General features: G+C 42.8%; 1 protein-coding gene across 1 annotated transcript in view; it reads left to right on the top strand.

The window, feature by feature from the left end:
- The window catches only part of GHR (growth hormone receptor), a 535,090-nt gene that overhangs the window by 70,882 nt on the left and 436,838 nt on the right, over positions 1-27,370 (top strand). The window contains exon 2 of the mRNA XM_089687808.1: positions 1,529-1,610. The gene's annotated coding sequence lies outside the window, so the exon portion shown is untranslated. The remainder of the gene's footprint in view (positions 1-1,528; positions 1,611-27,370) is intronic.

Raw genomic sequence — 27,370 nt, 5'->3', positions numbered from 1 at the left:
ACTGATGCTCCCTGAGCCTGCAGGACAGCTTGAATGTCTTTGGAACATGTTTGGGGCTGCTTATCCACCATCCGGACTATTCTGCGTTGCAATCTTTCATCAATTTTCCTCATCCGTCCACGACCAGGGAGATTAGCTACAGTGCCATGGGTTGCAAACTTCTTGATAATGTTGCGCACTGTGGACAAAGGCAAATCTAGTTCTCTGGAGATGGACTTGTAACCTTGAGATTGTTGATATTTTGCCACAATTTTGGTTCTCAGGTCCTCAGACAGTTCTCGTCTCCTCTTTCTGTTGTCCATGCTTAGTGTGGCACAGACAGACACACAATGCAAAGGTTAAGTGAACGTCTCTCCTTTTTATCTGCTTTCAGGTGTGATTTCTATATTGCCCACACCTGTTACTTGCCCCAGGTGAGTTTACAGGAGCATCACATGCTTGTAACATTCTTATTTATCCGCAGTTGTGAAAGGGTGCCAATACTTTTGTCCAGCCCATTTTTGGAGGTTTGTGTGACATTATGTCGAATTTGCTTTCTTTCCTCCCTTTTTTTGTTTTGTCCCAATACACACAAAGGGAATAAACATGTGTATAGCAAAACATGTGTTAATGCAATACGTTTCGTGAGAAATACATGATTTCCTGGAGAAATATCAAGGGTGCCAACAATTTCGGCCATGACTATATATATATAAAACAAAGCATTTAGGACAGCCTACTACATTTTGTACAGTAGATACTGAACATAGGTCATGGCATTCGGATATATTTCAAAATCCGTGTCGAGCTGTTCCATCCATGGGCCTCCCAGGACTAGAGCTGGAATGGCTCCTAGACTTCCCATGCTTCTTTAGATTGCTCCATAGGAGTGGACTGTAGAAGTGAATGTAAACACTATGCTTCTGTATTGCATAGTGACGTCATGGTGCTTCCTGTCAGTGCAGAGGCTTGCAGCTCTGTCCAGTCAATCCCTTCAGTAGATTGCTGCTGTAGTGATCTATTGCTTGCTGATTGCAGCATCCTAATATAAAGTACCTGTCTGTGATTAGTTCACAGTATAGCAAATTGTGACAGGGTCTTTTTAAATCCACATAAACGTTTTACATGTTAAACATTGCATTGCAGGACCCACTTGGAGGCGACTTCCATTAAAGTCTATGGGCACAAGTTGGATAGAAGTCGCCTGGAAGTAGTACAGGAATCTTTCTAAAGTCGGAGCGACTTCAGTAGTGCTAAGACAGCTCTCATTGACTAACATGGGATTTCACATGTCATGCGACTTGGGGTCTCACAAGTCGGATCCCAAGTCATGGCCAAGTGAACCGAGCCTTAGGGTGCAAAAGCAGCACACAGCTAATAATAAATATTGTGCTTTTTACTGTAGGTTTGTCTCATTTACTGTACACAATAACATCTGCGAGGGGCTGGAAAATCTTAGAGAATGTGAAGTCTTTTTATGGATCTCTCATCGCAGCCTTCCTTGTCATGTAAAGTATGTGAGCTGATTCCTGCAAATCCTGTTTTACAGAACATACAGACAGTGGATTGATGTCCTGAGGAAGTCGCGTCAATGACAACAGCAAGGCCTTGCGATACGGAGCCCGGCTGCAGTATGTACATTTCCCTTTCCTCTACAAGTCAGATGTTATTCTGTATCAGCGATTGCAGCTGTGTTACCAAGTTGAAATATAGTACATCTACATCAGGGGATGGCGACATGTTGTGAAAAAGAGTGAGATCTTATCGGTTCTTGACTAAAACTGAATTCATTGTGAACCACCCGCTAAGTAAGCCAAGGCTACCAAGTTTGCCCAGAGTTTTAAAGACAGCATAAAAAAATTAATCATGCTATGAATAACATGCAGTTGGAAACCGCATTCTTGGTATTGTTGGGGGGGGGGGGGTTATGGGCTTACAGCTAGGGTTAAGGTTTAATTTAAGATGTATGCAAAACCAACTTAGTGAGTAAGGACAGTTAGGGCCTCTGTCCCGTCAGTGAGATTTTCCTTCACTTCCTGTCCTAGGGACGCAGCAAGAATTATAAGAGGAGCTCTTACCAAAGGTGAGGAGCTACCATGTCTAAGATAGTGGTTTCCCCATTGGAATTCCCCATTTCTTCTTGCCTCTAGTTCCTGTAAAAATATTTTAGATTTTTCATCCTTTTCTGTACTGGTTACAAACCAGGGCCAATAGTTGGTTTCCAACCAGGACCAATAGTTGGTTACCAACCAAGACCAATAGTGAGGGTGAGTCTCTGCAGCTGGGACACAGACAGCAATAAAATCCTGACACATGTTCTAAGCTATCCACAATCTATCCAAAACAAAAAAAGTGAAAGCTTTGGCTTTGTATACACTTTATTAATACATGATGATTAAAGCCCAACTCTAGGCTGATAAAAAAACTATCCCCTGCAGTGGGGCTGTTCCCACACTGCAAAGGTTAATAGCTCATTTTGTCCAGGGGAGAGGAGAAACTATGTTACTTACCGGATTATCCGCTCATCCAGCAGGCAACACTCCCCCACAATCCAGAAATGGACTGTCCCTCATCATCCTCACGTCAAGATAGGAAACTATGGACCCTTAAACTGCTTTGCCCAAAGCTGGGCTTTAAATTTTGTGGATCAGGGTAAATATTAAGGGTTAAGGTAAGGATTGAGTGGTAAGTTAAAGTAGATCTTTAGGCAAAACTTTTTTCTTCAGTTTGGATAAAGCAAGGGAGGGTAATAACCCCTGTAAGATTTTTTTTTTTTTCTCCATCAGTGTCTCATTGCAGAGATTTCCCTTCACTTCCTATCCCGTACCCAAACAGGAAGTGAGAGGAAATTCCTGCAAATTAAGGGAATTCCTTGGGGACCCCGAGGTTACTAAAATTACTGTTCCCATTGGAAGATTTTCCCTCTATTACTTTTCTGGAGACAATCCAAAATTTGGGATTTTCTTTTACCTTCACCTTCAATCATAATGGTAAACAAGAGAAATAGAGAGGGTGAATCTCCATAACGGGGACACAGGAAGCAATAAAAACTGACAGACATTTTAATCCCTCTCCACTCTAGAAAAAGTTTTGCTTTTAGTTATACTTATAAGGTTACATGTTAAGGTTTCAATTTAAAGTGTGCCTATGCTGGTCTCCTTTATGATAAGCAAGCATAGTCATTCAGAACAATCTTCTCTAGGTGCCAGTATGTAGGGTCAACTTTGTCTCAGAGGGACCCAAGAGCTCTGAAACATGAGGCAGGTTTCCACTTTGCCTAGGAAAACATTGCTTATCACCACCTACCTATTAATCTTCCTCGTTGGGCCAGTAGCAAGGTATGGGAATTGGGGGATGGAGCTAAGCACCAATGTTGTAATCCCACAGGTGGTCAGGAAATGGGAAAACAATGAAGCAACCAAAATTTTGAATGTCGACCCTACTAACCTTCTTCTGCCTTTGGCACTGGCCCCTAGGCTTGTGTAGTGTATGGTAAATATGGCTTTGACTGGTTTCTGATGTGGAAAAAAGGGGTAAAGCAGGTGTATTGTAAAGCATGTGGTCAGTAATATTGGGCTGAGCATGGATGACTCCATCCACTCTACTGTTATATTCTGGCAGCCACGGCTACCTCGGCTGCTGGTGCTGTCAAACAGTAACTGGATCTGATAGGATGCAGTCACTGTTGAGCTGATAATTTTCTACCTTGGCTCACTCGGTTTGAAATCAACTTTTGTCAAGTCTGGTTGTACCTGCAGGGCCATCCATGGCTCAAATTTTCCTCTAATTCAGGAATCAGCCAGAATTTGACCTGTCTGTGGGGACCTTGACTTGTGCACAACACTGTATGCTAGAGTTTAGAGAGACAGATAATTAGACAACATACAGAGGTCATGCAGAGGTCCGACATGTCATGAGGCAGATCAAAGACCTCTAACAAGAAACCATGCAAAAGTCCTTCTCTTCATAATCAAGTAGGACATTGAAGGTGCTCTTTTAATCACATAACCCATGCTTCTAAGTAATGAACCTTGTCATCATTCAAGTAAATTGATTGGGGAAACCGTGACTGGTTACATAAAGATCCAAGGATGAACACTGATTTTACAGTTTATAAGTCTGTCCTTTCAAGTACCACAAAGTGTTTACATAGTAATTGAATTCACTCTTGAAAAATTGTAGAGGTTCTTAAACAGATATTTTACGGGAGCAGATAATGAGGCATCAGCTTAGCTGTCTGCATGGAGTTTTGAAGTGGATAGTGAAACAATCTTTAAATTCCTTTTCCTCTCTTTCTCACATTTATCAGTAGAAAGGCTGAGTGCCAACATGCTGTGCGAGGACCTGTGCCAACCAATCACATGGCAGATTTTGAAGCTGCCCCCATGGTCTTGTTTCCCAACACACTACTAAAGTCTAAGCATCCTGGTTGATGAACATTTAGGAACTTTTCTCTAAAAGGGCAGAGTTGATAAAGATACAGAAGAGGGCAGCTGTGTTAAATAATGGCTAATCAATCCAAACTAAATTTTACTTTTTAACTTTTTGTATGTTTTCTCTAGTAATGAGGTCTTTGTGTTTGATGTAACAGTCCCATGTCTGAACATCTCCTGCCGCATATATGGCATGCCAGTGGAAGGAATAGCATCAGTGGGTCAAGGAATGCTTCCCAAGCATTGGTGTTTAGTGGTCACTTACCTTTGAATATGTGGTCCTGTGCTGTTCCTCTACTGGCTGTCTAACTTGAACTATACAGGCACCATCGGACTGGAGATCACTTAGCCTGACTATGCCCGCTCTGGTACTTTGCTGGATGTTGGACCATTCTTCTCTCACAGCAGTACTGTACATATTTTTGGGGACTGCTGGTATAAGTAAATTTAAATGTAGCCTGGACATCCTTCTTACTAGAAATGGCAACTATTCATCTTACCTGTTTCTGCCTGTATTGTCTGTACTGCCTGCATTTAGTGGTTTTCCATTTCTTAGATAGATAGATAGATAGATAGATAGATAGATAGATAGATAGATAGATTAAAACCCATTTACGGTAAAATAAGTTTTACTTGCCTGATCCTTTGCTCACCTTAGCAGGTGGTGCTCTCCTCTACTCCCATGTGCTATGACAGTGGCTGTCCCTTGACATCCTCATGTCCAGTTCGGGGCTGGGGGCATGGCATTGGAATTGATGATATCAGAGGACATGCGAACGTTAGAGTGTAGGGGAGAAGAATTAGTATTACAGCCTTATGTGATTCCGCTAGACCCAAACAAGCACTTAATCCTTGCAATGTTGGGGCGGCCCCACCAAAAAGAAACATTTTTCCTTCCCTGGAGTTAGATTTATAGCAAGATTAAAACAAAAATGGAATATTTTGCAGTTTACAATCTTTAAATGGGGTGGCTGCATTTGCTTTCTAATTTATAGGCTTTTTTCTTAAATTTTCTCTGGCAATCTTTACCTCTCAGGATGAGCAACGGAGATACCTTCGTACAGTAGCATTGTCAGTGTGGGGAGAGGGTAGTGTTAGATGTACTAGCATATTTAGATGGACTTGACTAACAGTTTAAAGCTGAACCCCAGTTAACAGTTTTTAAGCAGTTACAGCAAAGTTTTTTTTTTACTTTTGGGATAAAGGTTGTAAGCACCCCTGTCAGTGGTTTGTCTCCACCCTGTAACTGTCACTTTTGCTGGACAGCTTGGTCTGGTAAAGCAAGTTGAAAAATAAAAGACTTAAATGATCGGATCACCAGGTGAAGATAAAAAAAAAAAAAACTCTTAAAGAAAAGACACCTAATGCAGCCACCACTAAGAATTGGTAACTGAAATATATATAACATTTTTGCTTTTGGGTTTGGATATGCTTTAATTTTTATAACATTGATGTGCTGGCTAGCTTATTAGTATGACATAGAAATTCTAGAAGGGAAGTGCAGGAGTCTTTTTATGACTTTAATCGTTTTTACTATCAACAGAAATAGGAATGCAATGAACATTAGGTTTTCTTTCTTTACAGAAAGTTGTGTTTTAGAAATAGTGCAATAGCCTTATGTTTATATGGGGAAAGTGTTTAGCAGAGTTCCTTTTTTTAACATGAGCAATTCATTTATCTTGCAGCCTGTGTTCTCACAGTGTGCAGCACAACATTGGCACCGCAGACTTGCCGCTTTTTAGGCTGGGTAAACTAGCCGTGGCTTGGAAGCAAAATGACATTTTCCTTGCATAACCAACCGCACACTCAGCGCTCGCACTGTATGGACTCTATTCAGGAGGGATTATTATGGTTTTGTTCTGCACCCAGTCCCAAGATGTGAAAGAGCCTTCTGAAGCAGAAATATTATATTTTTCTTGGTTATAAGGGGAATCAAATCTTTTCTGTGTACTTCACATCTCATCTAGTAACTTTGTTCAATCATGTTGCAAATCGCCACAAATTTGATATATTTCCAGAGTTTAATTATAAGAAATTAGCCGCCATTATGAAGATACTATTGTTATGTGGACAGCAGGATTCTTTTATTCAGTGCAATTAGATTTCAGTCTATTGGGACATTCAGTGGGTGGTAACGAATAACATGACACTAACATTTTGTGAGGGAAATTTTTTTCCTTTGTAATAATAATGCACCAAGGGAAAAATAATCCATTGACAATATACAATATTGGGGGGTACACTGTTGGCCAGAACTACAGAGGAAAATGACTTGGGGGTATGTATTTCAGATGATTGCAAAATGAGCAAACCGTGTGACCAGGCAGTGAGAAAAGCGGATAGAATTCTAGGATGCATCACTAGAAGGGTAACCAGCAGGAGGAAGGAGGTCCTGATTCCCCTATATCAGGGGTGGGCAACTGTGGCCCTCCAGCTGTTGTAGAACTAGAAGTCCCATGAGGCATTGCAAAACTGACAGTTACAAGCATGACTCCCAAAGGCAGAGGCATGATGGGACTTGTAGTTCACCAACAGCTGGAGGGCCGCAGTTGCCCACCCCTGCCCTATATAGATCTTTAGGTATCACTAGAGGGGTCACCAGCAGGATGAAGGAGGTCCTGATTCCCCTATAGAGATCTTTAGTTATCATTAGAGGGGTCACCAGCGGGAGGAAGGATGTCCTGATTCCTCTATATAGATCTTTAGTTATCACTAGAGGGGTCACCAGCAGGAGGAAGGATGTCCTGATTCCTCTATATAGATCTTTAGTTATCATTAGAGGGGTCACCAGCGGGAGGAAGGATGTCCTGATTCCTCTATATAGATCTTTAGTTATCACTAGAGGGGTCACCAGCAGGAGGAAGGAGGTCCTGATTCCCCTATATATATCTTTATTTATAACCAGAGGGATCACCAGCAGGAGGAAGGAGGTCCTGATTCCCCTATAGAGATCTTTAGTTATCACTAGAGGGGTCACCAGCAGGAGGAAGGAGGTCCTGATTCCTCTATATAGATCTTTAGTTATCACTAGAGGGGTCACCAGCAGGAGGAAGGAGCTCCTGGTTCCTCTATATAGATCTTTAGTTATCACTAGAGGGGTCACCAGTAGGCTGCTCCTTCACTGCTTGCGCATGAAGCAGTTGTTAAGTTATAACTAAAGGACAAAACCTTTTTTTTTTGTCTCAGATATAGTGGAGAGGAATGAGAACACCTGTCTGGCTTTTTTTCTGCAGTCTGTGACCCCGTTAGGGAGATTTAGCCTCTCTTTTTGTCCTGTTTACCACGATCAGTGAAAGTGAAGGAAGATCCTACATTTATGGATTGTCACCAGAACAGAAATAGGAAATCCTCCAATGGAGACACTAGTTCTGGTGACCCCTGTGACAACTAGGGATCCCCTGACTTTGGACGGGTTTCTGCTCACTTCCTGTTTTTGTTATGGGACAGGAAGGGAAAGAAATCTCCCCAATGGGATCCAGATAAAAAAAAAAAGTTTCCTTAGAAAAAAACACTCATATACAGCCTTTTTCTACACGCATTTAGGGGAATTTAACTTTTTTCAGGCAGAAAGCTCCTCTCAAAAATGCAAACCAAAAGGGTTTTTTTCTGCTTCAAAACACTTAAAACAGGGGTCCTCAAACTTTTTAAACAGGGGGCCAGTTCACTGTCCCTCAGACCGTTGGAAGGCCGGACTATAGTTTTAAAAAAAAAACTATGAACAAATGCAGACACAGTACAGGAGATGACCAGAGACTGAGGACATACAACGGCGGCGGGTATACTGGGCCGGCCGCTCCATAAGACGCACAGACGTTTCCCCCCCAAGTGTGTCTTATGGAGCGAAATAGTGCCTCATCATTGGTATCAGTGGGAGGAATAGTGCCCCATCATTGGTGTCAGTGGGAAGAATCGTGCCCCATCATTGGTGTCAGTGGGAGGAATAGTGCCCCATCATTAGTGTCAGTGGGGGGAGGAATAGTGCCCCATCATTGGTGTCAGTGTGGGGAGGAATAGTGCCCCATCGTTGGTGTCAGTGTGTGTGGGGGGGGGAAATAGTGCCCCGTCATTGGTGTCAGTGGGGGAAGGGGATAGTGTCCCAACATTGGTGTCAGTGGGAGGAATAGTGTCCCATCATTGGTATCAGTGGGAGGAATAGTGTCCCATCATTGGTGTCAGTGGGAAGAATAGTGCCCCATCTTTGGTGTCAGTGGGAGGAATAGTACGTCATTGGTGTCAGTGGGGGGGAATAGTGCCCTGTCATTGGTGTCAGTGTGGGGGGGATAGTACCCCATCATTGGTGTCAGTGGGGGAAGGAATAGTGTTCCATCGTTGGTGTCAGTGGGGGGTGGAATAGTGCCCCATCGTTGGTGTCAGTGGGGGGGAGGAATAGTGCCCCATCGTTGGTGTCAGTGGGGGGAGGAATAGTGCCCCATCATTGGGGTCAGTGGGAGGAATAATGCCCCATCATTAGTATCAGTGACACCAATGATGGGGCACTATTCCTCCCACTGACACCAATGACACTTAACTTGCTGACCCCTGCTCCAGCATGGTGCTGCTGCAGTCAGCACAGCACGCTTACCTGTCAGCTGTGCTTCTTCACTCCGGCCTCTCCCTCACTCGATGTTCGCGGGGCCGCTTGGCTCCGCCTCCTCGCAGGTGATTGGCCCCCTGTGTGCCTTTCCTGAGCTACAGTTCTGGCGCCCAATCACCGGTGAGGAGGCGGAGCCGAGCGGCAGCGCGAACATCGAGTGAGGGAGTGGCCAGAGTGAATGAAGGAGCAGCGCTTCCTGGACTGGATCGTCATGGGACTGGGACACGGAGCCAGGTAAGATACAGCAGCCCCCTGCCCACCCCTGTACTTAGTGTCCCTTCATCGTGGCAAGTACGCCCCTGCCGGCGGGCCGGATATATGTCCTCGGCGGGCCGCAGTTTGAGGACCCCTGACTTAAAGTATGCCTCTAAGCGTCCTAATATGCATGGACACATTGGATAACTTTGAGCTGCTTCTACAGGCGAAACAAAAAACTCCTTTAGAGGCAGCGTTTTTTTAAGCCCAGTGTACATGGATCCTAAAGATTGCGTTCTTTCCCCCTGTTGTTAGAACATAACTTTGCGCATGGGAGATAATATTATATACTGTATATTTTATATATAATAAATGAAGAATGACTTAGGCATCAAAATATGTTTATGGCCTGAAAATGCAATGGCATTTATAATGGGCTGACCCAAACTTTATCCACAGGCAACAAACCATTAAAGCAGTAGTAAACCGCCCAAAACAATTCAGGAAAAATGGTCCCCTTCAAAATAACAGCATAATGTGCTAGTATGCATCGCATACTAGCACATTATGAAAGACTTACCTTAGAACGAAGCCCTCCAGCAGCACGCTGACACCACTGACAGGGCTTCCATCTTCACCTGGTCTTCCTTCCGGGTTCAACGGCTTTGGCTATTTGACTGGTCGAGCCATGATGACATGCCGCAGGAGTCATGGCCATGGCACAGCTTTCTCCATGAATGTCACGCCATCTGTTGAAAACTCAGTGAGCATGCGCCAGTGCTGTCACCGACTGCTACTATAGTAAATATCTCCTAAACAGTGCACCTACAGGTAAGCCTTATTTGGGCAGAACAGTGGCTAAATGGTTAGCACTTCCGCCTGGCAGTACTAAGGTCATTGGTTTGAATCTTAACCACTGCACCACCTGCCTGGAGTTTGCATGTTCTCCCTGTGCCTGCGTGGGTTTCCTCTGGGTACTCCGGTTTCCTCCCACCCTCCAAAGATAGGCTGGTAGGTTAATTGAATCCTGTTTAAATTGTCCCTAGTATGTGTATGTATGAATGTAAGTTAGGGACCTTAGCTTGTACTTCCCTTGAGGGTTAGGGACTGATGTGAATGTACAATATATATATATATATATATATATATATATATATATACCCCACAGATTAAATTGATGCTGCTATACAAGTACCATAAATAAATAAATAAATTTCAGGCTTACCTGTAGGTACAAATAAGGTAAATTTACCACCACTTAAAAGGAAACACATTAAAAAATCTTCTTCAGATCCTGGCGCTATCATGTTTTATTGTGGATTTTGCTTCAATAAAGATTTTTGGAATTTCTGTATTTCAGTGTGCGGCCATCCTCTTTATTGGAGATAATGGAAACCCATTTCATTTGCAAGCTATGGACTATGTCTATTCAGACCTAAGCTGGGCAACCAGCCCCCCTGCTAATACTAAGTCTGGGGATGTAAACCTATCCATTAGGAAAGGTGAGGTGGGAAGCTGATACCAAAATTACATACAAGGACCTACTCAGCCTCTGTCAACAGCATCCAAATTTAAGCCATCCACAGCCAAGACCCATAAACCCGTTCACACTGATACCATTAACATGTTTGTAACCATGTGGGAGAACAAGTAAATCATATACTGAATCATCCAGTCTTCAAAGAGAATTCAGGGGGAATCAATAGATACTGAAAGCAGATCCAGACCGATGTCTAGCAACATACTGCCACGCCGCTGATAATACAGGAGAGGGTTAGAGGTTCCTTTAAGCCTCCATCGCTCACTAACCTACCTAGACACAAATCAGGCTGCCTCTCATTCACAAATAATTTTTCTGTGTGACCATTGCTCATGGATTCCTCGGCATCAACCTGAGACAAAGGTCTGGGAGAGATTTAAGTCTGATGCAGCTAGACTGCAGCGCTCAGATGTGGCAAAATTCTGCATCTGGATGCAGCAACACTCTATGCTAGGGCCACATACAAGCTAGACAATTAGATGCATCCAGTTTCTGGTTTCAGGACACAGTCTGTTCCCAGAGTCGCTCAGAACCCCTAATTGCATGTAACCACTGGGAGTGAGGTGCAGCCAGGAGCGGACTGACAACTGATGGAGCCCCGGGCAATAGGGGATCATGGGGCCCCTGTGTCCTTGCCCAAACTCAAAAAAGCCTATGAAAAAGGTACCAGGGGCATCTCATGGGGCCCCCTACTGACCCTAGGCCCTCGGGCAGTGCCCGAGTTTCCAAATGGTCAGTCCGCCCCTGGGTGCAGCATAGTATGGCACTAATAATAACACCACTAGATGCAGAAACTGGTCTGTTATAGAACCTGCAGAACCGTCTCAACAACCTGGTGGGCGAAACGCACTTCCGGGAACTCACAGTCATTGTATAGAGTCAGCGGTAGTAGGCCCAAGCTGAATATAGCACCTGGAGAGGGAGGTGGAATGAGGCATGGCTGGTCCAACCCAAAAGGGAGCTTGCAGAAGTATAGACATAGGTACTAAGCTTTCCCTACTCCTCTGGGACCTATCCCTACCACTAGTACTGTCTCTAACAGATGGGGTACCTCTCCCTACACTAGCCACTTAGCAAATGCATGCCAAAACATTGGGGCAAGGACCTAAAAAGGCTATACTTGGCTGATGGCCACCAGAGTCACCTATATGCAGAGTAGCCAACTGCAACACTGCTCAAGGCGACCATGGAAACCATAGAGAAACAAAGTTTCTCTTGGCCTCCTGCCCACTGCTGTTCCACTCCAGGCGCGCGCCACCTACAGTTGAAAAAACAGACTGCACCTGCCTACAAGTGATTACAAGCAACCTGTGGCTGTACAGGCCATTAATTTGTACTTTGTGCAGATCTGGCTGTGCCACTGCTGACTGGGGCTGTTTGCACAAACTTCACATGGAGGTTGTTTTTTCCAATCAGCAAGAATTACAGATTCTCACAGATGCCTTAGTACTGAAGATGAGACCATTTCATTCAAAACAGTCACACAATTAAGAAGTAGTCAGAGGCGGGATTTATTGTGTTGTAGAGGTATAAGAGCTGAAGAGGGAGGAATTTATGAATGAGGGTCAACTCTTCAGTCTGATTCACACTGTTGTGGTGCCTTACCGCACACATGTAATGTGCACTTTTTATACGTTAACAAGGGTTCTTTATACAAAGCGCTTACCAGGCCTAGGGCAAGGACAGTAGTAAAACACCTGCAGATTTGCACTGGATTATATAAAATTGCACATAAATATATAAGAATGCATGTAAAAACTTTCATTATAGTGCATGTATGTTTGTAAATTGCAAATTGTCAGTTTTGTTTTCATTTTTAGAAATGTTTGTAGATTTTCTGGTCTTGCGGTGACAGGTTTATATTATCATTTTATATGCATTTTCAGTGCTCATGTAAGAGAGATCTGCAGGGAACTAGGGCTAAAGGTTTGATTCCCAATAGAGTCTTTTGCTTAGTATAGCCCATAGTGACTCTTCTAAGTCCATGAAGTATTTTTAGCCACAGGTGACATTTTCATCCACACAATCAGTGAGAACGCCGGAGAGTCTTCTGATCACCGAAGAGGAAATACAATGTGACACTTTTTGCTCGCTAGTATCTCCAATATCCCATCCAGTGTGATGACAGCCTTGCCGTGCCTTGTGCTGTTAAGTAGGTTGATGGCAGGGCTGAGGACTGAGGTTGATGGCAGGGCTGAGAAGACATGTCTAAGGGCACAGTAGTTCTGAAAAATTAGGGGTTTTCAGGAAATCTATAAAACAAATAAATCACTGAACTGCTCTATAAATATCCTTTCAGGCTCCATGCACACTAGCGTTTTTTTTAAGCTCCTAGAAGCTATTATCAGCATATTTTTTTCTGCTCCTAGAAGCTAAATCATGTTATCCTCTGTGTCCACGCACACTACTTTAGGCTGTTAGCGTTTTTTGAGCTTCAGGTTCTAGGAGCAGAAAAAAAAAGTTTTTGTATAGTTTTTTGGAGTGTTTTTCCAGCAGAAAAAAAACGCTAAATCCTGCTAAACCCCACTAGAAAGCTCCTAACAACTTTTTATTCTATTTTTTTTCCCTCTAAATGTACTTTAAAAATGCTAATAAAACACTTATGCTCCTAAAATGTTACTAAAAAATGCTATTACCAGCGTTTTTTATCCAGCGTTTTATGAGCTAAAAAAACCAGCCATCAGTGTGCATGGAGCCTTACTGCAATCTAGTCCAGGAGTGCAACCGAAGATTTATTTGAAGTTGTCAAAATTTACATAATTTTACCAGCCTCAGGCAGACATGGCACCTCCTGGAGAACTGTCTGGCTTGGATTCTACCAAGGACCACCATCTACATGACGTTGTATGTTTTCCCAATGTTTACAAATGCTTTTTCGAAGTGTTGTTAAAGCGGAAATTCACTCTTTCAGTCTAGGGTTACACTTGTGCAGTGTGGGACATGGTTTGTGATTCGCACAGGTATCATCACATGTCTGATGAAGGAGTCCTGCAAGGCTCCGAAACGTTGCTCCTGCTGTAACAATGTGATCGCTTAATAAAGCTTTTGGACCTAGTTTAGAGATCCATGGTGTGCAGGTGACATTCTTCTTTGACTACACTCGGTTCCAGCCAATGGTTGCTGCAGCACTCACACAGCAAACGCTAAAAACAGGAGTGTGTGCGTTGGGATTGTGCATTCGCATTCCTGTGCACATCACATGTGATGTGTGTGTGGTGCGATTTGAGCCATACAGTTTATATGACTCAAATTGCATCACATGCGCACTAAAAGGGTTCCAGACCCTTTTTTTCTGCACCTGATTCGCATTGTATGGGTGTTCACAACTAAGTGATCCAATTTCTGGCAATCGCACTGTAGTTTGCAATCTGTTTCAGGGTGTTGTTAATTTAGCATTGACACCCGCAGCAGATCGCATGAATGCCATGCAATTGCAATGCAGTGCGGGAAACACATTTATTGCATCGCATAAGTGAACCAAGACTCAGTCAATATTGACAGATATTAATCCTTATGCTGCTAGCATTAGTAAATAGATAGGAAATTATATCATAGTTCCTAAATTTAAACTTTGATTCATACCTAGGCAAACAATGCCATACATACCAGGAGTCTTTGGGGGGGAGGAGGGGTTTTCTCAGCTAAGTACACCCTCCTGTCTGCATGTCTGAGCTAAAGGCAGATGAATCATCTGCCCTTGCTCAAGATGGCCACAACCAGAAATGCTAGGGGTTGTTTTTCAAAGTGTTTTCTCTGCAAAATAAAGCATAGAGATATGGATGGGTGAGTGAGTTTGCTTTGAATATTAAAAATTAAATATGTGGTGTCAGATGCATTGCAGTTTATTTATTTCAGGTACTTATATAGCACCATCAATTTATGCAGCACTTTACATGTATATTGTACATCACATTAGTCCCTAACTCTCAAGGAGTGTACAATCTAGGGTCCCTAACTCACATTCATATATAAGGGCCAATTTAGACAGGATCCAATTAACCTACCAGCATGTCTTTGGAGTGTTGGAGGAAACCACCGGAGTACCTGGAAGAATCCCACGCAGGCACAGGGAGAACATGCAAACTCCAGGAAGGTGGTGCTGTGGTTGGGATTCGAACCAAAGACCCGAGTACTGCCAGGCGGAAGTGCTAACCATTTAGCCACTGTGCTGCCCGTTGTAACATTGCAAGATTTTCTAAGGACGTACTCATACATGCAGCAGCCCTTGCCACCCCTCTGAATAGTAATGGCTTTTGACAGGCAAATGGGGAGTCAATATGTCACCTTCTCACCACCCAATTTAACCCTAAAATTGCTAACCTACCTCACCACAACAGCATGCATTGCATGCGATTGCAGGTGGGTTTCAGTGCAGACCCACTAACTTGAATGTGTCACGTTTGGCAGTGGTTGTGTCTGACAAATGAGACAGAGGGTTTTAATTTTTGCTTCCCGCATTACGTCAGCAGCTTGTTTAGGTGAGTCGTCGTTGGTGTGTGTGTTTTGGGGGGAGCAGTGGAATTGTGGTAAAAATGTGGCTCAGCCACCTCCTATTACAGCCCCCTCCTTCCTGGCCGTACAACTAAGCCCTTAGAGAGGATATAACGTGAATGGATTACCCCTTCACTTCCCCTGGTGATATGATGAGCTGTAAGGGGAAATCTCTCTAACATACTGTACCTACCAATACATTTATGACATATGTTCTAACCCTTCCCCAGCCTATCCAGACCAAAAAAAAAAATAAAGTTTTTGTTATCCACTTTAAGGGTTACCTCTGCAATAATCGCCTTCCTGCTACCATTTCCACAATATACTGTAGTTCCTAATTATAGTAAATTAGTTTCCTCTCTAACGTAATAGCAGCAATCTGCAGGCTTCAGCTGCATGTCTATGAAATTCTATGTTTTGGTTACAGGACAGCTCCGTTTGCTACTCCCGAAAGAGCCACTGTTGTTTGGATTCCCCTGTTCCTAGTGCCAATGACTGTCTAGATCAGGCTTTCTCAACCTTTTCAACACAGAGGAACCCTTGAAATATTTTTAAGGAATCTTTGCTAATAACTACTATATCTATGGCTCATTGTACATTTGTGTGATGGTCATTGAGAAGAATGATCCTCACATTTCTGGTTAGTAGGAAGAAACCCCCCCCCCCCCTTACAGATAGCTAAAAAGAGCATTGTGTCTATGAGAACTTATCTGAGAGCAGGGGCGGACTGACCATTCGAGAACTCGGGCACTGCCTGAGGGCCCGGGGTCATTAGGGGGCCCCATGAAATGCCCCTGGTACCTTTTTATAGGCTTTTTTTGAGTATGGGCAAGGACACAGGGGCCCCAGGATCCCCTATTGCCTGGGGGCCCCATGAGTTATCAGTCCGCCCCTGTCTGAGAGGCAAAAATTGTCCCTTGGTCAAGGAACCTCTGACAACCTCTAGAGCAGGGATATCAAACTGGCGGCCCTCCAGATGTTGCGAAACTATAGGTCCCATCACACCTCTGCCCTTGGGAGTCATGCTTGTAACTGTCAATCTTACAATGCCTCATGGGACTTGTAGTTTGGCAACAGCTGGAGGGCCGCCAGTTAAACACCCGTGCACTAGAGGTACCTTGGTTGAGAAAGGCTGTTCTAGGCAGTACTGCACTCTGACACAGCAATGCTGAAAGAAAGGTGTTTTATTCAGTCGACAGGCCCAACAGAGCAGATAACAACACCACTAATAACACACAAAGGCAACAATTGCATGAAGAACACAGTTTGAAAATGGGATATGGTCAAAAATACTTATAAACAGGTACCTGGAACCTGTTTCTAGGGGGCAGAGGCTATGCCTCCTAGGCCCTGACTAAAGGGTTGCCTTGAGTATGGGAGATAGAGATATGGACTGCACTGTGGCTAAATGGTTAGCACATTTGGCTGGCAGCACTAGGATTGTTGGTTCTAATCCCAGCCATGCACCACCTGCCTTGTGTTTGCATGTTCTCCCTCTGCCTGTATGGGTTTCCTCCCACACTCCAAAGACATGCTGGTAAGTTAATTTGTTCTTGTCTAAATTGGCCCTAGTATCTTAGATTTTATGCTCCTTGAGGGTTAGGGACTGATGTGAATGTACTATATATATATATGTGCTACGTAAATTGACTGCGCTATATAAGTACCTGTAATAAATAAATAAAATATACACACAGGAGGCTATCGAACCCTTATAATCCTCCCTCCCACTGATCAGTTCATCTCCATTGGTGGCCAGCATTGGGGTCCAAGACTATATTGGAGTGCTCTGAAAAGAGTTTTTGTAAATCCCAGGAGAAAAGAAACACTCCTTAGAATAAATCCCTGGGGATACCAAAATAGGAGTAGTGCTTTTCCATTAAGAAGTATTGCAAAGATGGCGGTCTCTCACCACTCTGATGACTGTCACGAAATTCCTTTTTCTTTCATGGGCATCCAGACCACTAGAGACACGGGCTGGCGTTCTCTGAAGGTGATGCAGTCATGAAAGTTGTAGCTGGGAAATGGGATGAAGCAGTCTGGGATGTTCTCTCTCACAGCACGCTGGGCCTTGCGCTCTGAGCAGAAAATCAAAAAACACTCTCACCCTCTCTCTGTCCTCTGCACACACTTGGCTATCTCTCCAGCAGAAGCAATGTCTGAAACACTGTAGCAGTTCAGACTCCATGCAGTAACACACACAACAACAGCGTTTCCCTTTGCTGCTCTCTCCCTGGCTTTCCTTGTGTGTTTCCTTGAGCAGCAGTCTGGGTTTCTTCTCTGCCTGCATGCTGCTTCTCCTTTAGCACTCCCCATCTTAAGGGACTTGTGGTCCCACAAAGTTTCATCTGCCCTTGAGACTTTAACTCCTAACAGCCCCTGTCCTCAAGGGTCAGCAGGTTGGCTTTTCAGCCATGCAGCAGCCAATTGTTCTTCTATCTCCTAACTGTAGAGAGGTGGGCTTGCTTTCTGATGGCCCCTGCTGTAGCCAGCAACAGCATCCTTTCTACCTCCTCTTGCCTTGATACCATTCTGTTCACCCACAGCTGAGGAGGGAGAGGGATGACAGCCGCGGTAGTATGTGTGAGCAGCTGTCACTAACTTGGTTCACATGACTGCCAAGCCACTGGTCCTGCTGGTAGGGCTTCACATGTCATACACGTAAGGTGGTCTTGTACAGCTCAAATTTTGACCAATTCCTCCTGATTTAACAAACGTTGGAGCTGTGGTTGGTGCTATCAGTTGGTTTTTCAGTTGACGTTTGTGGAAAGAGCTGGGTGGAAAATTGCTGTTCGAACAGTTACAATACTGCATCCAATCAGATACAGCTTGTGTTCAGAATTCAGTAGCCCCAGGATCCACTGGCTCCTGAATACAATAGCTGGCTGGGAGATTCCTTCATCCATACTGTTTAGCATAGGTAAGGAGATCTAAAGGTGCATGCCTAGCTTTAGGCACCGTACATACAATGAGAATATCAGACAAATGAACGTCCACTTTTTTTTTTTTTTTTAAATTTTAGTTTCATATCCAAAGTGAAGAGGTTACTAAAGTTATAAAAATTCTTGTAGAACAGAATAAAAATTTGAAAGTGATGAAATGTATTGTATTTGTATTGTATTTTCAAATTTTCTTCAAATAATTTCGGATGATAGCTGTGTACTAACAATCAGATTATCGTATGATCGCTTTGAAAGCGGTTCTTTTCGTACGATTTTCTGTACTAGGCTTTAGTCCCATTATATACTTTAGAAATATTGTGCAGTTTTATCTGAACATATGCTTTTATTTAAATTACTATTTACATAATACATTCCTTTAGGACTAAATAACATGTTTTCTTTATACCTAGAAATACAGTAATGTATCCATCTCCCAGTACTTTCATAATTCATTAGATGTCAAAGCTTTATGACTGTAGGTCAAGTGGCACCAATTTCCAAGGATCATGCAGTGTAAACATATAATTATGTGAAATATGGCACAAGAAGCTGTTTGGCTTAGACTGTAAATCCAATATAGGGTGCTGTATTGAGTGGTGTCATTTCATCATATAGTGCTATTTACCTAATGGCTGAGGCTGTAAATTGATACTGATAAATCTAACACGTGGAGTTGTTAGCTTCACAACTAAGACTGTAAATCCAGTAGAGAATGCTGTGCAATTTAAAATTAGTCCACATAGATGTAGAGGTCATGGCATAGACCAGACATTCTCAGCCAAGGTTTTTCCTGAGGTTGATAGGAGTTCCTTGAGCTGTGGCTGGTTGACCATTCATCTTATAGTGCCTCCATATTAAAAGAGAGGGCGCATCAGTCTAGCGCCTTATCTCTTAAATGGTTTATTCAAAAATTGGTAAATATATCTGCTCAAAAACGTCATAACTGACAAACCACATTAGAGCAACACCATCAGTTCTTCCACTCCACTTGCTCCTAGGCTTGGGAGGACATCACCTAGGATCCAAATTATTTGATGTTTTTCAAGGGCAGTACCCTCTTCCTCAGAGCCACAGTGCCAGGACCAACACTACTTGGCAGAGCCATCTGCCTAAATCCATTGTCCTTTTTGACTGTTCTTAAGGGGGGCATTCTGACCTCCACTGTAACTGGCCACCACTGTAAGGGGCATTTTTCCCAGTGACCCCAACAAATGGGTTTTAGCAGGGTGTCCCTTAGACCTGAATATCATTTTAAGTGTTCCTTTGGGACAAAAAGGTTGTGAAAGGCTGGCTTATACCCTTGGTGCTAAGCCCTCTTTACTCCTATTACGCACCCCTCTGTGCCCCTGCAGACACTATCCTGGTGTTTTGGTGCTTACTCAAGCCAATGAAGGAAAATATTCTTTAGACTGTGTGGTTTGGTTGATAATTTCATACAATCTTACTTGTCTTTTTATGTTTCTTTTTTTTTGATCTTTTAAAATGCAAATTGCTGAAAGAAATAATAAATAGGGTGCAAGAAAATTTTAAGGTGGGTGTAAGGAGCACAAGTGTGGAAGCATGGATTTGTAAAGGAGCTGTAATAGCAATGATCTCTAGTAGTTTGATGTAACGGGTCTGATTTACTAAAGGCAAATAGACTGTTCAATTTGCATGGGAAGTTGCACTTTGCAAGGTAATTTTCTCCAGAGCTTAGAGAATGAGGTAAAGCTCTGATGACTTTCATTATCCAATCATGTACAGTAGTTTTGTTTTATTTCATTTGCACATGATTGGGTATTTTTTGCAAAGTGAATCTTCACCACATTCACTAAACTCTGGGGGAAAATCCCTTCCCTTGCAAAGTGAACGGCCTAGTTGCCTTTAGTAAGTCAACCCCAATGTGTCTCCCTTCTATGACTGTCTTCTGAAGCTATTCCCCAGTCTCCAACTCCTGTATAATGGGGTTGATTTACTAAAGTTGGAGAGTGCAAAATCCGGTGCAGCTGTGTATAGAAACCAACCAGCTTCCATTTTTTTTTGTCAATGCTTAATTGAACAAGCTGAAGTTAGAAAGTAAGTGGCTACCATGGACAGCTGCACCAAATTTTGCACTCTCCAGTTTTAGTAAGTCAGCCCCAATGTTGGCAGTCTCTGACCATCCCTTTTTGTATGCTAGTAGTCTCTGACCATCACCTCTTGCATGTCAGCTACAGTGCCTTGAAAAAGTATTCATACCCCTTTGAAATTTTCCACATTTTGTCATGTTACAACGAAAAGCGTAAATGTATTTTAATAAAATCTTATGTGATAGACCAACACAAAGTGGCACATAATTGTGAATTGGAAGGAAAATAATAATGGCTTCCGATTGCCCAATGGATCAAATTCAAAATCCTAACACTGACGTACAAAGCTGTCCACCATACTGCCCCAAATTACATCACTGACCTAATATCCAAGTACCACCCAACACGCACACTCCGCTCCTCACAAGACCTCCTTCTCTTTAGTTCCCTGGTCTCCTCCTCCCATGCCCGCCTCCAGGATTTCTCCAGGCTGTCACCCATCCTCTTGAACTCCCTACCCCAACCCATCAGACTATCACCTACTCTCCTCTCCTTTAGGCGCACCCTGAAAACCCATCTCTTCAGGGAAGCCTACCCCACCCCCTGCTAATTGCCGACCTCCTCCACCCTTCCTACCACTCCATCCCCCACAGCTATCTCCTCCTGTGCCACCACCCCCTCCCTCCTAGATTGTAAGCTCCAAGGAGCAGGACCCTCGAACCCCTCGTGTATCACATTGTATTGTTATTGTACTGTCGCATTTTCTGTCCCCCATTGTAATGTACAGCGCTGAGTGAACTGTTGGCGCTTTATAAATACTGTATAATAATAATAATAATAAATGGTTTTCACATTTTCACATAAAATCCCAATAAAATACATTTACATTTTTGGTTGTAACATGACAAAATGTGGACAATTTCAAGGGGTATCAATACTTTTTAAAGGCACTGTATCTAGTATTACATTTTCTGAATATCATTTGCAGCGCTGTGATGATATCAGGGGCCACACTTGAGGCTCCGTATATCAAGTAAGTTGACCATGATTGGCTTAGATGGTAAAACTAATACAGAGGGATGTGCTGTGATAAGCTAATCATGGAGCCATGGAGCTCCTGATACACATTATGACGTCTGTATAGATAACTGAACTTTAAATTGTAAATCCAGCCCATTAAAATGTCTGGCTCATGGCAGAGGCTGTAAAACCATTACATAGTGCAGTGATGTGATGTGTAAATTCAACACATCAAACTAGAGAGCTCAGATGACGAAGCCAGTGGAGGGCACTATACCTTGAAATTATATACCCTGGATCTCAAAATGTTTGGGTCATGACTCAGTCTCTAAATCCAATACAGGCCACAGTGACATGAGATATAAATCAGGCATCTGTTGGAATAACACATATCATAAAACAGACATCTAATGTCTATGGGAATTTTCAAAGGAAACAACAAAGCAGTTTTCATTATTAATCTTAATGGAAACTTTCTCTGTGCAAATTTAGGATTCGGTTTTCATATTTTTACATGCTTACTGTGCAGCATTTTCAGTGGATTTCAGTGGATTTTGCCATTCTGTTATTTCTTCACTAAATGACCATTGTGCACAAATTACAAATGAGGCAGTCTGCACATCAATATACAGGGATTAGACGAAAAAAAAATGGATTTTCAGGTGTGAAAGTGACAACATGTTTTGCGTTAAAAGCAAAAGTGATGTAATGTTCTTTTGTGTCCACTGTGTGATGAGACACCTAGCTAACAGGTGGGAAGCCTCACTTTTATCATTCACTGTATGCGTTGCTAGTAATATGAAGTCATGTCAGAGCTTACTGAGCTTCAAAGAGGGCAAATTGTTGGTGCCGCTCAGCTGGTTCCTCTATGACTGAAGGTGCCAATTTATTTGCTGTGTTTCAAGGTACATTATCAAAGTTTATGATGGCATATACAGTTTTCAGGAAATCGTCATCTGATAAGCATAAGCGCGGTTGACATGGTCAACTAACCAAAAGAGACAAAAGGCCATTGCGCAGGATACTGTCATCCAAAGCTTTGGATATCTTTGTATATCCTTTTTAATCTTTATATGGGTCCATTACCTTGTTATGCAGGTCTTTTGACACTTATTTTTTGCCCCCCATGGCTTAGGATCTAGCCTGCCATGTAAGAGCTAACAAAGCTTACAAGAAATAGTCACATGGGGTGGCTTGTAGAGGAACAAAGAGGAAGTGGATAGATCCTTGCTATTAAGTGAATAGCTTCCTTGCTGTGAACATGCAAAGTATGCGCACCAGGCCTCTTGCACAGGGGCATAACATTTACCGATGTTTAGACCTCTTTTACATGGTCGTAACAAAATGCAGTTAAAATCATTTTTTTTTTACAGAGCCAAACGCAGCTGCATTGTTTTAATGGAGGCATTCACACAGGTGCGTAAACATGCACTGTCTTTTGGTTCATAACCAAAAATCTGCATCAGAGGACATGTGTGTACACATATACCATTGAGAAAAAGAAAAGGACAATCTTATGTATTAAAGCAGATTTATTTAGGCCTGTTGCACACTGTACTGATGTATGGGTATCAGACATTCCAGGCAGAAAAAAAAATGTAAGGATGGTCTGTATATTACTTGTGCGCATTAATGACAGAAATGTGGCATATGTGCTTATTTTGTGTATCTTTGTGAGTATACACACAAATATACTGACCGGCAACTTAGATTTCTAAATTTTTTTTTTAGTAATCTATACGAAGGACATGTTTACACGCCTGTGTGTACAGGCTCATTTAAAACAATGGGCTACATTTAGATCAGTTAAACAAAAAACACCACCTGTATGCTTGAAAACTGTATGTTTTCAGGCAGCAAGTGTGCAAGAGGTCTTGCTGATCATTATATAGGAACTTTTTGCTCTTTGCCTTAAAGTGATAGTAAAGGCAATTTTAAACTAAATAAATAAAAAAATAAAGATGTCATACTTGCCTGCTCTGTGCAGTGGTTGTGCACAGAGCAGCCTCAATCTTCTTCTTCTCGGGTCTCCCGCTGGTATTCCTGGCCCTTTCCTTTTGGCAAGTGCCACTAGAGCAAGCAGCTTTCTATAGGAGCACCCAAGCAGGCTCGCTGAACAGGCGCTGCTCTGCTTGTCCATTCTAATGCAGAGTCGCAGCTTGGCCCTGTCCCTCCTCTCCTCATTGGCTCACTGACTGTGATTGACAGCAGCAGGAGCCAATGGCTTCTCCTGCTGTCTCAGCTAATGAGGAGGAAGAGTCCCTGAAGAGCCGAGGCTCTTGTGCATATCACTGGATTTCCATGAGGCTCAGCTAAGTATTAGGGGGGCTTGGGGGGCTTTGGCACACAGAAGGTTCCATAGACAACAATGCACCTGTGTTCAGATCAGTAAAAAATGTGGTTGTGTTTTACTCCTGTGTGCAAGAGCTGTAAAGGTGGCAACACACAGCCAGAGGAATGGCTGTAAATGCATTGCCACATACAATAAGGAAGTAAATGGAAACAGCAGGATCAACCAGGTATTCACTAAATCAGAGACCGTAAAAAGGTTAACAGCTAAAAGGCAGAAAACTTAATCTGAAATAAAAAACACTTAAAAAAAGATTTAAGTTTAATGACACTTTAAATTAAATGTGATCAGGCAACTTTGTTTTAATTTAAACATAAAACTTATATGATGGCAAAATTAGAGTGAAACTTTTACAAAAGATAGAACAAGCTATCAAATGTCATTTTTTGAGGTTGCCAGTTTATATCACAGGCTTGTCATCATTCTCAGTAGCCCCCTGGGGTGTGCCTGAGCCCTGAACTGGAGCTGACATCAACATGCATGCTGCAGTGCATCCACGTTTTTAAAGGCTCACACGCTAAGCAACGGAGGAATTTTAGTGTGATTTTGGCATATGTTGGTTGATGCTATTTTTTTTTCCTTTGTAGTTTTTACGTCAATTAAAGAACTTAGAGGGTTTAGCTATCTTTAAAGCAAACTGGTGGTCAGAATAAAAATTTTAATCTGCCACTCACTGATGTCATAACAGGCATCATCAGATGCTTGAACATTTGTTTTACTTTTTACAAAGTCCCAAAAAAACAAATATATTAGTAACCAGCGTCTGTGGTTGTGGATTTTGGCCCACCTTTTACAACTTCACATGCCTTGCTAATGATTGAGGCCACCCACTATAGTAGTGGACCAATAGTGAGGTGTAGAAGATGGGAGGGGGCAAGCTAGAGCCCACAACTTCATGAACTAGTCAATATTTTGGGCCTCCTGGGTTTAGCTCACAATTGAAGCAAGCTGTATGTGGTTTACACCCTGCATTCAGAGGTATAAAGGCAATTTAAGGGATTATCAGAAGTAATTACAGATGTAAGAAAATTCCCCCACTTTGGCAATATTGTCAGTTTTTAACCTGTGCACATTGGAGGGAAATTGACAAAGAGTGGTGCCGGCATAAGGCCTGTTCCACTCTCATAAACTGAGAAAATAGAGCAGATCCTGTTTGCACCCTATTTTTAATTAGGCACAATCTGTTTTGTTTTCTATGCTTTGTCTGCACCAGACACAGTACTGATAGCAGGAGAGCTGGAGCTGCTTGCCTCGGCCTCCTCTGCCTGCTTCTGCCTCCTTCTTGTTCAGCAGAGAGAGGCTGTTAACTTTTTGCCCTGGGTTAACTGATGATCTTATAGGCAGGGAAAGAATATTTCTCTTCCTATATTTATGCTTCGCCATGTAGTATAATTACTATATAGGCAAAGAGAGGCATGTGGGCTTTCTGCCAGGTTACTGGCAGACAGTTCGCATCCTTTACGCCAGGTCCAGTCTGCTGGGGATCTGTGTCAGTTTTCTATATAGAAAGCTGCTCTAACCATTTTGTTAATCAGGCGTGGAACTCAGGCCAGTTTCTATTTCACTTAAAAAATTGGCTTGTTCGGTTGAGTATACACTAGTAAAATTTCAGGTTAACCCCGGCAGGTTAACAGAAAAACATATGCATACATGGGCGGACCGCCAGATCAGAAAATAAAGGAGTCCTAATTAATTTATTGGTATTGTGCTAAAAAAAAAGCCAACACGTTTCAGGGGGACAACAGAACTTCCACCTAATCAGGGCTTCAGGTAAAATTAAAACCTTGAATGGACTTGTCTGTGCAAGGAAGCAGGGAAGCTCATTTCTGGATAAGACAAATTACTGGCCAGCAACATGTGCATGAGCATTCAAGATCCTTGCCTTGGCTGGTTTTTAGCACAATACAAATAAATTATTTTGGACTCCTTTTATCTTTTGGCCTGGCTCTCCTTCAATGTATGCACTATAATAGTGCAGGAAGCTTTGTTAATTCTTTCCATTCTGTACCTGCCAGGTTTACTTTAATAAAATAAGCAGTAAACCTGTGCATTGTTTGAGATTGAGCAATATCCTTTTTTTTAACAAACTGCATCTTGTAACCATAATCATGAGATAAATGTGAACAGGCCATCGAATGTCTTGTCGTGTCTTGTGGCGGTTATATAGTCCTGTTCACAATCTGTATTTGGTTTCCTTTACATTATAAGAAATACTGACTGTGATACTGTTTTCATATAATTCAAAAGTTATGTTGGTGGATGCTATGTAGTCATCGTAGAGCTTACAGAGGTGTAAATGACGGTTTCCACTGGAGTAACTATCTGTCACAGCGCTTGGTAGGAAAATTATTATGGAGACCCCTGACCCTCTTCATCTTGATTGAAATCTTACATGAAACATATGACATTTTAAATCAATAACAATTCTTGCTAGCAGTCTGAAAAAGGGGTCCAAACTATAAAGACAAGCTGTTTTTCCCTGGATCAGTTGCTATGGCTATATCTAGTAGTATTCTATAGATCCTAAAGATGAATTGTTGCCATATACACAATTAAAATACATACACTATATTGGCAAAAGTATTGGTCGGGCTGCCTTTACATGCACATGAACTTTAATGGCATCCCAGTCTTAGTCCGTTGGGTTCAATATTGAGTTGGCCCACCCTTTGCAGCAATAACAGCTTCAACTCTTCTGGGAAGGTTGTCCACAAGGTTTAGGAGTGTGTCTATGGGAAGGTTGGACCATTCTTCCAGAAGTGCATTTGTGAGGTCAGGCACTGAGGTCAGATGAGAAGGCCTGGCTCGCAGTCTCCGCTCTAATTCATCCCAAAGGTGTTCTATAGGGTTGAGGTCAGGACTCTGTGCAGGCCAGTCAAGTTCCTCCACCCCAAACTCGCTCATCCATGTCTTTATGGTCCCTGCTTTGTGCACTGGTGCGCAGTCATGTTGGAACAGGAAGGGGCCTTCCCCAAACTATTCCGACAAAGTTGGTAGCGTGAAATTGTCCAAAATATCTTGATATGCTGACACTTTGAGTTCCCTTCACTGGAACTAAGGGGCCAAGCACAACCCCTGAAAAGCAACCCCACACCATAATCCCACCACCACCAAACTTTACACTTGGCACACTGCAGTCAGGCAAGTACAGTTCTCCTGGCAACTGCCAAACCCAGAAACATCCATCGGATTGCCAGACAGAGAAGGGTGATTCATCACTCCTGCGAACACGTCTTAAATGCTCTAGAGTCCAGTGGCGGCATGCTTTACTCCACTGCATCTGACTCTTTGCATTGCACTTGGTGATGTAAGGCTTGGATGCAGCTGCTCAGCCATGGAAACCAATTCCATGAAGCTCTCTATGTACTGCTGTTGTGGTAATCTGAAGGCCACATGAAGTGTGAAGGTCTTTAGACAATTGGTCACTTCTGTGCAATGTGCGCTTCAGCATGTGCTGACTCCGCTCTGTCAATGTATGTGACCTACCACTTCGTGGCTGAGTTGCTGTTGTTCCCATTTGCTTCCACTTTGTTTTAATACCACTAACAATGACTATATTAGTAGGAATATTTAGTAGCAAGGAAATTCACAGATGGACTTATTGCACAGGTGGCAACCTATCACGGTACCATGCTTGAATTCACTGAGCTCTTAAGCAGGACCCATTCTTTCACAAGTGTTTGTAGAAGCAGTCTGCATGCCTTTGTTCTTGATTTCATACACCTGTGGCCATGGAGGCTATTGGAACACCTGAATACAATGATTTGGAGGAGTGTAC

Source organism: Staurois parvus, unplaced genomic scaffold (genome assembly GCF_062004578.1).
Source record: "Staurois parvus isolate SC_StPar_1 unplaced genomic scaffold, SC_StPar_1.0 ptg000438l, whole genome shotgun sequence".
Classification (NCBI taxonomy): domain Eukaryota; kingdom Metazoa; phylum Chordata; class Amphibia; order Anura; family Ranidae; genus Staurois; species Staurois parvus.
The sequence above is the reverse complement of the archived record's forward strand: the minus strand, read 5'-3'. Positions and strand labels throughout refer to the sequence as shown.